The sequence below is a fragment of the Hipposideros armiger genome, unplaced genomic scaffold, assembly GCF_001890085.2.
Source record: "Hipposideros armiger isolate ML-2016 unplaced genomic scaffold, ASM189008v1 scaffold_0, whole genome shotgun sequence".
In the NCBI taxonomy this organism is placed as follows: domain Eukaryota; kingdom Metazoa; phylum Chordata; class Mammalia; order Chiroptera; family Hipposideridae; genus Hipposideros; species Hipposideros armiger.
This window is the reverse complement of record NW_017731350.1, coordinates 6,237,105-6,248,866: the sequence shown is the minus strand read 5'-3', so window position 1 is coordinate 6,248,866 and position 11,762 is coordinate 6,237,105. Positions and strand designations below refer to the sequence as shown.

At 36.8% G+C, this 11,762-nt stretch overlaps 1 pseudogene; it reads left to right on the top strand.

Annotated features, from left to right (window-relative positions):
* LOC109391766 (E3 ubiquitin-protein ligase Mdm2 pseudogene) overlaps positions 1-866 on the top strand; it is a 26,348-nt pseudogene extending 25,482 nt beyond the window's left edge.
* Positions 867-11,762: the final 10,896 nt, after the last annotated feature.

The following is an 11,762-nucleotide window of genomic DNA, read 5'->3' as shown; positions in this document are numbered from 1 at the left end:
TAACTTCTGATTAGAAGAAAATTCGGATGAATCATCTGGTGCATAATAAAGGCAGCACCAGAAATCTGATAGTATACTCCTTTCATTGATGAAATCCTTGCTTTGTGTATAAAAGGGGAGATGTGTTGTGAAAGTAGCAGCAGCGGTGAATCCACAGAGACTCCATCCAATCCGGATCTTGCAATTTCAGATTAATCCACTGTGGGGTTTGAAGTTGAGTCTCAATACAGAAGGTGATAGCCTTTGTGCAGAGGAATAACTCTCAGAGGACGAGGAGGAGGTACATTGAGTTACTGTGTATTAGGGGAGGGAGCATGATATAGATTCATTTGAAGAATATCCTAGAATTTCCTTAGCTGACTAGTGGTAGTTTATGAAATGAAATGAATCCCCTTTTACCACATTGCAATAGATGCTGGCCCCTTCTGAGAATTGGCTTCCTGAAGATAAACAGAAAGATAAAAGGAAAATGTCTGAGAAAGACAAACTAGAAAACTCAACACAAGTAGACAAGAGCTTTGATATTGCTGATTATAAAGAAAAGAAAAAAAAATACACTGATTGCTTCCCAAGAGTCATATGTTGAAGAAAATGATGATAAAAAAATCACACAAGCCTCTCAATCCCAAGAAATGAGCACTATTCTCAGGCATCCACTCCTAAAAGCATCACTTTACAGCAGCCAAGATATCAAAGAGTTTGAGGGGGTAGAAACACAGGACAAAGAACACAGTATGGAATGCAGTTTTTCCCTTAATGCCATTGATCCTTGTGTGATTTGCCAAGGCCAACCTAAAAATGGTTGCAGCATCCATGGCAATACAGGACATCTTGTGGCAGGTTTTAACATGCCAAGAAGTCTTTAGAAAGTATGCAAGGCAAGTTCTGGAGATCTGCTGTACGACTTAGTGCATTTAGCTAACAATATAATATTCTTCACTTAACAGTATGCTGAGGATAGATCTCATGTTACGTGTACTTAACACACACTCAGACACACACACAAAGGCATGTGAGGAAACTGTTGCAGGTGACAGATATGTTTAATACCTTGATTAAAGTGGTAGTATCATGAATGTATGCATATGTCCAAACTCATAAAATCTATACACTAAACATATGCAAATTTTGTATATCAATTATAACACAATAGAGCTTAAAAAAAGGCAGACGATAACCAATACAAATGATTGTGTTTACTAATTTCCCCTAGCTGACCTGCTCATAGAAGTAGAATTATATATTTCTAACTAGATAACCCTAAAGATTTAGAGATACATGAAATGTGTGTGTGTGTGTGTGTGTGTGTATCAAAGCAAGCATGTATCTCAATTCATGTAAATGTCTTATTTTTAGTCTAATTTACCTACTTTGGAGGGGAGTAGTGAATATATATGTCTTTTTAGAAAATTTAATTGCTGTTTATACTATATATTTGGGATTTAACATAATTTGAATTGGATAAAATGCTCATCCTTTAACCCATTCCTCATATTTTAAATCGTATTCACTTCCTCTTAAATTAGAAGTATCTGAGATATTCATATATATATATATATATATATATATGCCATTTAAATGTAACTTATTTAATACTTTTTCATGTAAGCAGAAAAAATTTGTGTGAAAGATTTAAGTTTTTAGATGCCCTTTAATCTTATGAATCTTAATTTCTCTGATCTTTCAGAGCCTCTTAAATACTCTTTCCATATAAAAAATAAATTGATCATCATATTTGGTGCTCTATAAGTAAAAATGGACTTCTTGTTCCTCAGCCACTTTGGTAAGGGACTGGTAGTAGAGATACTATCGATTGAGAAGTCTTGAGAATAACCATTATTTAACCACAAGACAAAACTTTTTAAGGTTCTATACTAGAATACAGAGTTGTCTTTGCGGGTCCAACCTGTATAACAGGCCCTTTCAACCTTTAATTTCAAGATTTAGTGGAATCTAGTGTTTCTCTAAGGTTAAAAAACAATTGTAAGACACTTTAAATCACCTTTTGGGGGTGGGTTCTGTGGTTGCTGGAAGGTTTCAGACCTTTGCTTCAGGCAAGTTCTAGAAACCAGTGAATTAAAAAAAGATTAATTCAAAAGTTTGATAATGTAAAGAATGTTCATTTTAAAACTAGTCAGAAAGGTCATAACTTCTTTCTAAATTATCCAGAAATTATGCATCAATTTTCTTCAAGAGAGACAGGGTCAGAACATAGGATTCTAAAATATCTCTGAAACCATGTAGATTAACTTGTTTTATATTTAAATATGAATCTTATTTGAAGCAAAATAGTGTAAATAACCATTTGATTTAGGGTCCCAGTGTTTTTTCTTCCATGAGTGACAGCTGTACATACTCAGATACGGACAATAAAATCAACTGAACTGTAAGTTTAGAATAGAACTGACGGGTCATTTTTCATAGCAACTTTGTGTGCCAGTTACTTTTAGCATATAAACTTTAAAAACAGTCATTATAAACTTTACAAACAAAACCATACAGACACATGACTTACCCAAGTATGCATATGTAGGTAGGAAACAAATGGCAGAAGGGATCAGTACTTTATTGAGTGATCCTCAAATACAGTACAACTGAATTGGTTTGGAATTTATAACACACGGACTAGAACTATGTAGAATTCCTCCTTTCTAAGGAGAGTGGGTGGTGTAAATGAGGTTACAAACAATGTATACACAGGGTACAAGGAGGCAATGGTTATGCCATTTAAAAAACAATCAAATCCGTGTGTAAATGGAGTCCCATTCTGCCTGCCTGGGGATTACTAATGCATTCTTGATTGTTTACATCTTTAGGTTCAGTGTACAGATATTGTGTATTGATTAAAAAATGAATATATAACTCATTAAATGTTTGACTAGAAAAAAACAAAGAAGGGACTGATTATTAATGATTATGTATGGACAACAAGCATACAATGAGTCACCGTACCTTTAACTCCAACCTTCTGTTATACCCACTCATAATGGGACACTCCTGGTCCTTAAAATCTAGAAAAGCTCCACTTACAAAACACAAACAGCTCAGGTTTTTTTTTGTTTTGTTTTGTTGTTGTTGTTGTTTTAACAAGACTTTCTACCCTCCTAGCCCGCCAGTCAGTTTTATCCCAACTTGCCTTTCATCTGACCAAGATCTCCATTCTTCTATCTTTTCCACTTTTTCATCTATGTTATATTCTACTCCCACCCACTTCCTTCTCAACTTTGAATAGATTTCAAGTCAACCACTCTCTAATATCCTCTCACTTGGCCAATTGTCATTCTCTTCCATCCATCTCACAGGACACTAATTGGGGACCACACCCATTATCATCTTTCCCTAATCAAGTGTCAGGGTAGGTACACTATTCAGAGAAAAAAACAGAACCTTGCAAAGTACTGTTCCTTTAATATATTTTCTTCAGCATCAAATGGGCACCCAGGACTGTCTGACAATTCTGCTTCCTCAGTAAATTTTCACCTTTTTTAGTTATTTAAAATCTTGGCTATCTTCTTCATCTGCTCACCAACCCTGTAACCTATTTGGAGCTGGTCACTTTACCTCTTATTTCAGAGAAAATAAATGCCATTAAAATTGAAATCCTGTCAACACCAAAAATGTACCTGTATTCTTATTTTTGTCCACATTGTAAGAGACACCTTCCTCCTTTGAAAGATTAATTTATTCACCTGAATTCTGGAATCTGCAGCTTTCTACACCCCAAGAGACCTTGCTGCATTGATTTTTCCCTCTTTCTTTAATATCTTTAAAGGAAGCAATTAGCTGACATTAGTTGAGAGAATATAGACACACATTTGTAGGTAAAAAGACTGAGAACTAGAGAAATGCCCAAAGTCATGCCACTTGAACATGGAAGACCTGGAAATAAGATTGAAACGCGACACCGTATACATAGGAAGCCTAATGATTGGCGCTGTATAATAAGTGCATCCCTTAAAAATGTAAACATCCTCAGGTCTCTCTCTCACTAAATCAAATTCCATGAAATAATCTTGGAATAATTATCTACTCTTATTGTCTCCAATTTTCACATCACCCATTCACTCATCAATTCACAACAGTCTGGCTTTATCCTGCTCTGTTCTCCAGACACCTCGCTTTTGCTGTGATCCTCTGTGAGCTCCTTGTTGTCAAGACCATGTCTCCTTTCTGAGTCTCACTTGACTGTTTTTAATCACAGTGTTTTCAAAAAGGTTTTCCTTCCCTGATTTCTGTGACACCACATCTTTTGGCTTTCCTTCTACCTCACTGCCTGCTCTCTCCTGGTTTCCTCCATGTACCCCTATTTCCTTGAATGGTTCTTAGTTATTGTCAATAGGATTTGGTCGTTGGCCATCTCATCCATGATTTAGACCTGGCTGAGGACCTGTTTGCTGATGCTTCTGAGAAATGCAAGGAAGGTCTGCTTGAACTCTTATTCACCACCACCACCCTCTCACATGTACCTAGAACTCTAGAGTTTTGTCTCTTAACCCTTTTATACAGTGCAAACCTTTGACCTATAAAGCAGATCTACAGCTGAGGAAGTATTTTGGTGGCCATAGCCATAACTATGATAATTGCCAGCCTTTGGTTCCTTGCTGTGTACCTGGGCTTTCTCACACCCCACACCCACTTCTGATACAGCCTGATAAACAGGATTTTCACTCCCATCTATTTTACCTCCTCCTCATCTCTCTCACTGGTACTCATGCTAAGGTTGAAACTATCGTTATCTATAGCCTTTTCCCACATGTAGTCCTCCATTACGGATGTGCATATAATAGCTTGAGCTCTCTGCCAATTTGTGAGTTTCAGGAAGGGAATGATAATTCCCCCGTTTATAGAAACTAGAAAGTGGGACTTGTAAATAACCATCTTAGGACTTTTTAAATTGAGGACTGAGGCCTGTGGGTCCTGTAACTTGAAAAGCTGAACATTCTGATATCTTCTTCACATTCATGGCTCTTCTACAGGTTCGATCTGCAAACAAAGGTTCTGTGCAGCAAAGGTACTCTCACTGGCCAATCAGCAATGAGTGGTGTTAACACAGAGATACAGCAGCTTATCTAGGAAGCAGGCCTGGTTTCAACTCAGCAAGTCTCTCTCTCTCTCTCTCTCTCTCTCTCTCTCTCTCTCTCTCTCATTCTGTTTAGTGACAAGAGTAGAACACGTATGTACTGTAGTAAGCAAGTACCAGAATATACCATTAGCAAAATTTGCTCCTAAATTCTTGGATTGGTCTTGCCTAAAGGTAATTTAGTTTTCTTTGAAGGCAGAGTCTAGATTAGAGTATACTTCTGTTTAATTAGATTTTTTTGTCCATTATGTCCATTATGTGCCCATTCGTTATCCTTTTATGCCCCATTGTATTATCTTAGTCACTAGAGAACAGAGATAGGTTACTAGGGAAGAAATGGAATGCTAGTTAAAGTGGGAGAGGAAAGAACAGGTTAAGGGTAAAATTCCTGATGTCCCAGGGATTCTCACACAGACCTCTGTGCATATCTATATCACTGCATATATCACTATTTACTTTTCAGCATCCTCTATTAGAGAGGAAGGTTTTTCAGAAAAACAGGGACATTCTTTCATTAGTCTAAATAAACTGTAGTGTCTAGCTAGCACTGTGCCTAACCCAGAGTAGTCAAATCCTTATAGATTTCACTAAGTAAACCTTAACAACCACCAAGAAAGTCTCAATGGAGTATTTGTCTTCTCAGAAAATAACAACAATTTTGACCACATCCCATTAAAGGTTGTAGTTTTATTGTTACCTCTGGATGAATTTCATGTAATGGTAAGATCGTACCAAAATTTTAGACTTTCCTTACTTCATTTGTTATAAAAATGTTTGTGAAAGAAACAGGGAAGGTGAAATACAGGTCAAGTTCATCATGGTGCCTTTGCATCCCACACACTCAAGGTATAAATTTCTGGGTTACTCTGAAGCTACAATGTACCATTTACCCTTACATAACAAAATCAACCCATAGTTAAGCGTCAGATATAAGATAGGTCATGATAATACACAGTAGAAACCTCCTAGGTTCTCTCCTTTTTCCCACCCACTCAAGACATTTATATATCCACACACACACACACACACACACACACACACACACATCTAAACAAAGCAGCATATAAAATTGTTACACACATACTTGTGATGGTGATGCCTTAGGCATTTTAATATGTATTCTGTTCTACTTTTCTCTAGTATTTGTCTTACCTTTTTCATTTTTTCTGTGCTAAAAGATATTTTATTTTTATGGTCCTAAAAATTAAGTGGTTGTTCAAAGAAGATTTCCTAGTGGTTAAAATCAGAAACAACTAAATAGAATGGGTCTAATAGGGTTAAATATACATGTGTATGCTTAGGTATAAATATTTGAGGAGACAAAAAAGGTTTAACAAATATTCACGATCTGCATGAGTCATGATCAGTTTTAAGCAACAGTTTATGGTATCTTCTGACAAGCCCAATGCAGCCTGTGAATTATTGTAATATCTCCATTAGGAAAATCAAAAGTGAAAACTCTTCAAATCTTTGACATGGCCTGGCTATACTTGAAGTGTTGTGTTCAGCTCTGAGGACGATGTTCAAAGAGGATCCATGGCCCGTAAACTAGTGGTTTACGAATGGTCATCGTGTGTAATTACGAACTCCTCCAGCATCGATGCATTAGCATGGACATCTGTTTTGGTTAACTATAAAAGCACATTTTTCAAGACTAAAACCGTAAAAAAAGGGAACCAATTTCACTGCGACATCATTATGTTGCTTTCACAAAGCTAATGGGGGTGTTTCTGAGTGGCCCTTTTGATATGAAACCCAATCCACAAGTAAGGCAAGTTAGCTCCATCCATCATCCCTCCAAATCTACGGAATCCTGAGATCTGTAAGGCAAAACAATCTGGGTGTTTTCAGGAAAAAAAAAATTTCTTCATTATGAGGATTCCTTCCTCACTAATAAAACATGGAAAAATATCAAAGAAGAGGGGGTAAGTCTGAATCACAGAACAGAACTATTTTTGTAATGTAGCATGTTATAAGACTATTCAAGCAGATGTACATAGGAACACATGCCAAATTATTTTACAATAATATTATAAAATATTTGTCTCAACTAAACAGCTTATGGCTAGCAACCTAAGAAAATCCTGTTGGAATGTACATGTTTAAATCCATCTTCAGAATCTACTTAATATATTGATAATTACTTAGGAGTCTTTTTCATGTCTGGCTTTGAATTGCTTTCTCTGTGATTCACAAAAAAGTGCAAGTATGCCAGATGGCAATACATAAGATGAGAATAATTTAATGCTTTTGCTTAACAAAGTACTGTAACTTGGCTTACTGTGAGAAGGAATTATTTTTAGGATGCCAACCTTCACATTTAAATGTATGTATCTACGTATGTATGTGTGTATACATACACGAGCACATATAGTACAAATCCATAAAGGAATTTTCCACATCCACATCTTGTTTAGTTACTCAGTGCATTGTGTATATTCATCAACACAACTTAATGGGCAAGTACTTCACATTAAGTTTCCTTTGTGATACATTTATTCATGACAGAATAGACGTGAGAAGATGGTATGACACAGAATAAAAAGCACCTGCATTAAGACCCTTGTTCAACAAATGTAATGTGACTATTAACAAAGCCAAGATAGTAAACACAGGAGGACAAACCGATTCAAACCTTTAAACTGTAACGATGTGGACCACGGAGTTATGAAACATATGTATTAATAAAGTGAAGCCAGAGATCACACAGCATGGATGTGCTAGGTAATTGTAAGTTCATGCAACAAACTATAACTTTGCATATTCCTGTTTAGGAATGGACTTAAGGTAATAGACACTTTTTAAAAATTTAAGTATAATTGATACATTTTTAATAAAATAACTGAAAAATTTGTTAAAACTTTGGGCAAAAACAAGAGTCCTGATTAATAACCTGCTCTTGGTTATTTTCTGCTGCAGATTTTAGCCAACATTTTATAGCTGCTGTAATATAACCATATCTGTTTAACTTTCAGCTAAAAGTAGAGAAGTGTCTACAAAATAGTCTACACTTTCAGTGCATTGCCGGAAATACTGTCTTCTAATTTTACATTTCAGAGAAATGAAAATAATATCACAAAGTTATCTTCTCTTTAGTGCGGCTCCACAAAATCTGCATCCTATCTATCTCTGAGAAATCACTGATCGCATCTAAAATTTCAAAAACTAAAGTTAGCTTCCTCGCATTTTATTTGATGTCGAGCAAATTAACCTATCCTCTTTTACTCTCATCTTCTTCCATTTACTTAGCTCCTTCCTGGCAGTCGGTGCACATCCGCCATTTTAAATCACACAGAATCATTTTGCTTTCCTCTGGGTCTGTGTTCTATTCATTTCTAAGTATTTTTTTTAATTACTCAGAAATTTTTGAATGCTTGCATACTGTAGGTAAAGATCAAAGGGGTCTGTTATTCTTAGGGTCCCTCTATCTTCCAAGAGACTGCCTTTGCTACTTTGCTTGAAGCTGGCCTGCCCTTCTCTGAAGCTGCATATAGTTAGGCCACTTCCACTGAACCTTCCATAACTCAACGTTTCTTTTCTTTTTAATTTTTTTTTATTCTAGCACACATTTCTAATCATCCTTAGATTCTCAGCCAACAATGAGTAACTAATAAACAAGTAAATTTCTCAATATTTATATCAGGGTTGGGTCAAGATCTAAAATAATGGATGTTAAATTTTTTGATTTACTGAATTAATGACGGTATATCTGTTGGGTACTAAACTGAGCTTAATCTATCCAAGTGAACCCCCCCTTTACCCGCCCCGCCCCCCAAAAAATGAAGATGACCTCCCCCCCCTTATAAGTCTCAGAGGTCATGTCTCTGTGTCAAAATGCTAGAGACAGGGCCGGCTGAGTGGCTCAGTTGGATAAGAGCATGAGCTCTGAGCAACAGGGTCGCTGGTTCGATTCCCACATGGACCAGTGAGCTGCGCCCAAGCTGAGCTTCTGCTGAGCTGCCAACAGGTGGCAGGATGGCTCAGCTGGTGAAAGCACGTGCTCCTAACAACAAGGTTGCCGGTTCAACTCTCGCATGGGATGGCAGGCTACGCCCACCCACAACTAAGATTGAACATGGCACCTTGAGCTGAGCGGCCGTGAGCTGCCAATAGGTGGCCGGATGGCGACCGGACTTGGGGCTGAGCTAGCTGCATCCTCCACAACTAAGATTGAAGGATAACTTGGCTGTTCCCCTTCCCCGATTTCCCAATACAACCTTTAAAAAAAAATTCTAGAGATAGATTCAGAGCACAACTTGCCTACTTAACTGTTCCTGAATTTCTTGGGTTCTGGAATCACAATAGAAAGAATAGGTACACTGATACCTACTTGGCATTTGAAGTCACAGTGACTCTCCGTCACCACCCTGTAAGCAGTATACAAATTCTATCTGCAGCTGCAAAAGACTCCAGTCTTCTGTGCCCAACTCATTTATTTGAAAGGAAAGTTACACCCTCACTCTACACCCTTTACAAGATTTGGTGACTGCCTTCCCCGCAATTGATTAGACTCCAGTTGTTTACATAATATTAAGAAGTATTTCAGGCACCAATCTTTCAAGTTGCCAACAAAAAACCACATTGTTTTCGGTTTCTTAAAACATAATTAATCTGTAGACGTCTGTGCCAGGTTAACTCAATTGATTTTTCTCCTGCCCCTGCCCCACTTTGTCACTTGACAGCTTAAAATTGGGTCTGGAAAAGCTCATTTGCATTCATGCAGCAAGGCTGGAGAATAAACCAAGCAAACATGTCTATGTGTGTACTTCAATATAGAACTGTACTTCCCTCAATCAAGACTTATTTTCAATATCATGGCCAACAAGAGCATTAAACGAGTTTTCTCCTACATGAGTGATAAACTGTAGGCTGTATTTCTTTAAAGGATTTTTTTTTCCTGTGCCGCTTATGGAATGCAATAAAAAATAGAAGCAAGAGTGTAAATCTCACTAGAAATTCACAATGCTACCTTACCATTTGAACTCTTTCTCCTTGTTTCCTGACACATTAAGTACCTCCATTATAATTTAAGTTGTACCTGATTATAAGTTTAAAAGGTTACAGTTATATTTCAAAGGAATTATTTTTTTAAAAATCAGTATTTCACATTAAACTTTAATGACTGCATTCTCAACCCACGATTGTCATTTCACATGATGATCTCTTTTGGGAGTTGATGCTGGTTTTGGCTTCATAGAATGCAAAATGTCTAAAGTCTATGTTTTCAGGCATTAGTACTATTTCAATATAACCTCTTCTACATATTATTTTTAATTCTTCCCCCATGAAAATTGATGATATGTTCCCATTTAATGTATTTCTTCTTCATTTCCCCTTTCAGAGGCCCACATTTCAGCTAAACCCAATTATATTTTGGTCCATAAACTCACATGGTTTCATCTACAACGTGGAAATCTGTATTTGAGAAAGAAACCTGTGTGTTACTGGAAGTGTAGAAGTGAAAGAAAGAAATAATCCCTTTCCCTGTGGTTTGCATCATCTGTAGTATCACATTAATGGCAGAGATGAGGCTCTCAGTCCTTTCAGTCAACACATTCTTCTTCTCACAACCTAATCTCCTTCATCTGAAAGAGAAATATATTTTTAGACAAGTCTCTGGGACCAAGTCATTGATTTATGACCATAAGTTGAAGGACTTCATGAATTCCTCCCTGACCTCCATCTGTCATTTCCTTAGTCACATCTATTTTAAGAAATATAAAACAAATTGTCCTAATGGGACACATTATCACCTTGATATATCACACAGGAAGAATCCCTTCTCCTTCTTATCACACCCATGCAGAAAATTAGCTTTACACTATCCTAAGCTGATTTTCTCTCTATTCTTGATTATGTTACACTGATGATGATATCCATTACTCAAATGCCGATTCATTCTGAATATGCTCACAAGAGATTGGAATAAGTCCCTTCAAGTCTTTTGTAGATAAGGACAGACAACCAGAAACAATTGTTCCTGCACCTGAGAATTCCTGAGAAATTAATCCACTAAAGCTGCCTGGCAGATCATTGCAGTGACTGCTAACTTGACTACATATGAGTTTACATTCAAACAACACTATAAGTTATGTCTTTGACAGGCACTACGCTAGTAGAGCCTCAAGCCTCACCCAACATAAGCATAATAAATAACCACCTATATCACTAATCATTAGGAAAATACAAATCAAAACTATAATGAGTTACCATGTCACATCGCTTAGGATGTCTATTGTTAAAAAATAGAAAATTGCAAGTGTTGGTGAAGATGCGGAGAAATCGGAACCCTTGTGCACTGTAGGGGGGGATGTAAAATGGTGCAGTGCTATGGGAAACAGTATGGCAGTTCTTCAAAAAATTAGAAATATAATTATGATATGATTCAGTAATTCCATTTCTAGGTGTATATCCAATTGAAATGAAAGTGGGGTCTCAAAGAAATATTTGTATACCGATATTCATGGCGGCATTGTTTACAACAGCTAAAACATGGAAGCAACCCAAGTTTCCATTGATAGATGAAGGAATAAGAAAATGTGGCATGTACACACACACACACACACACACTTATACACAAAGGAATATTATTTAGCCTCAAAAAGGAAGGAACACCTGACATTTGCGACAATGTGAATGAACTTGCTAAGGCCTTAGGACATAATAAGTGAAATAACTCAGT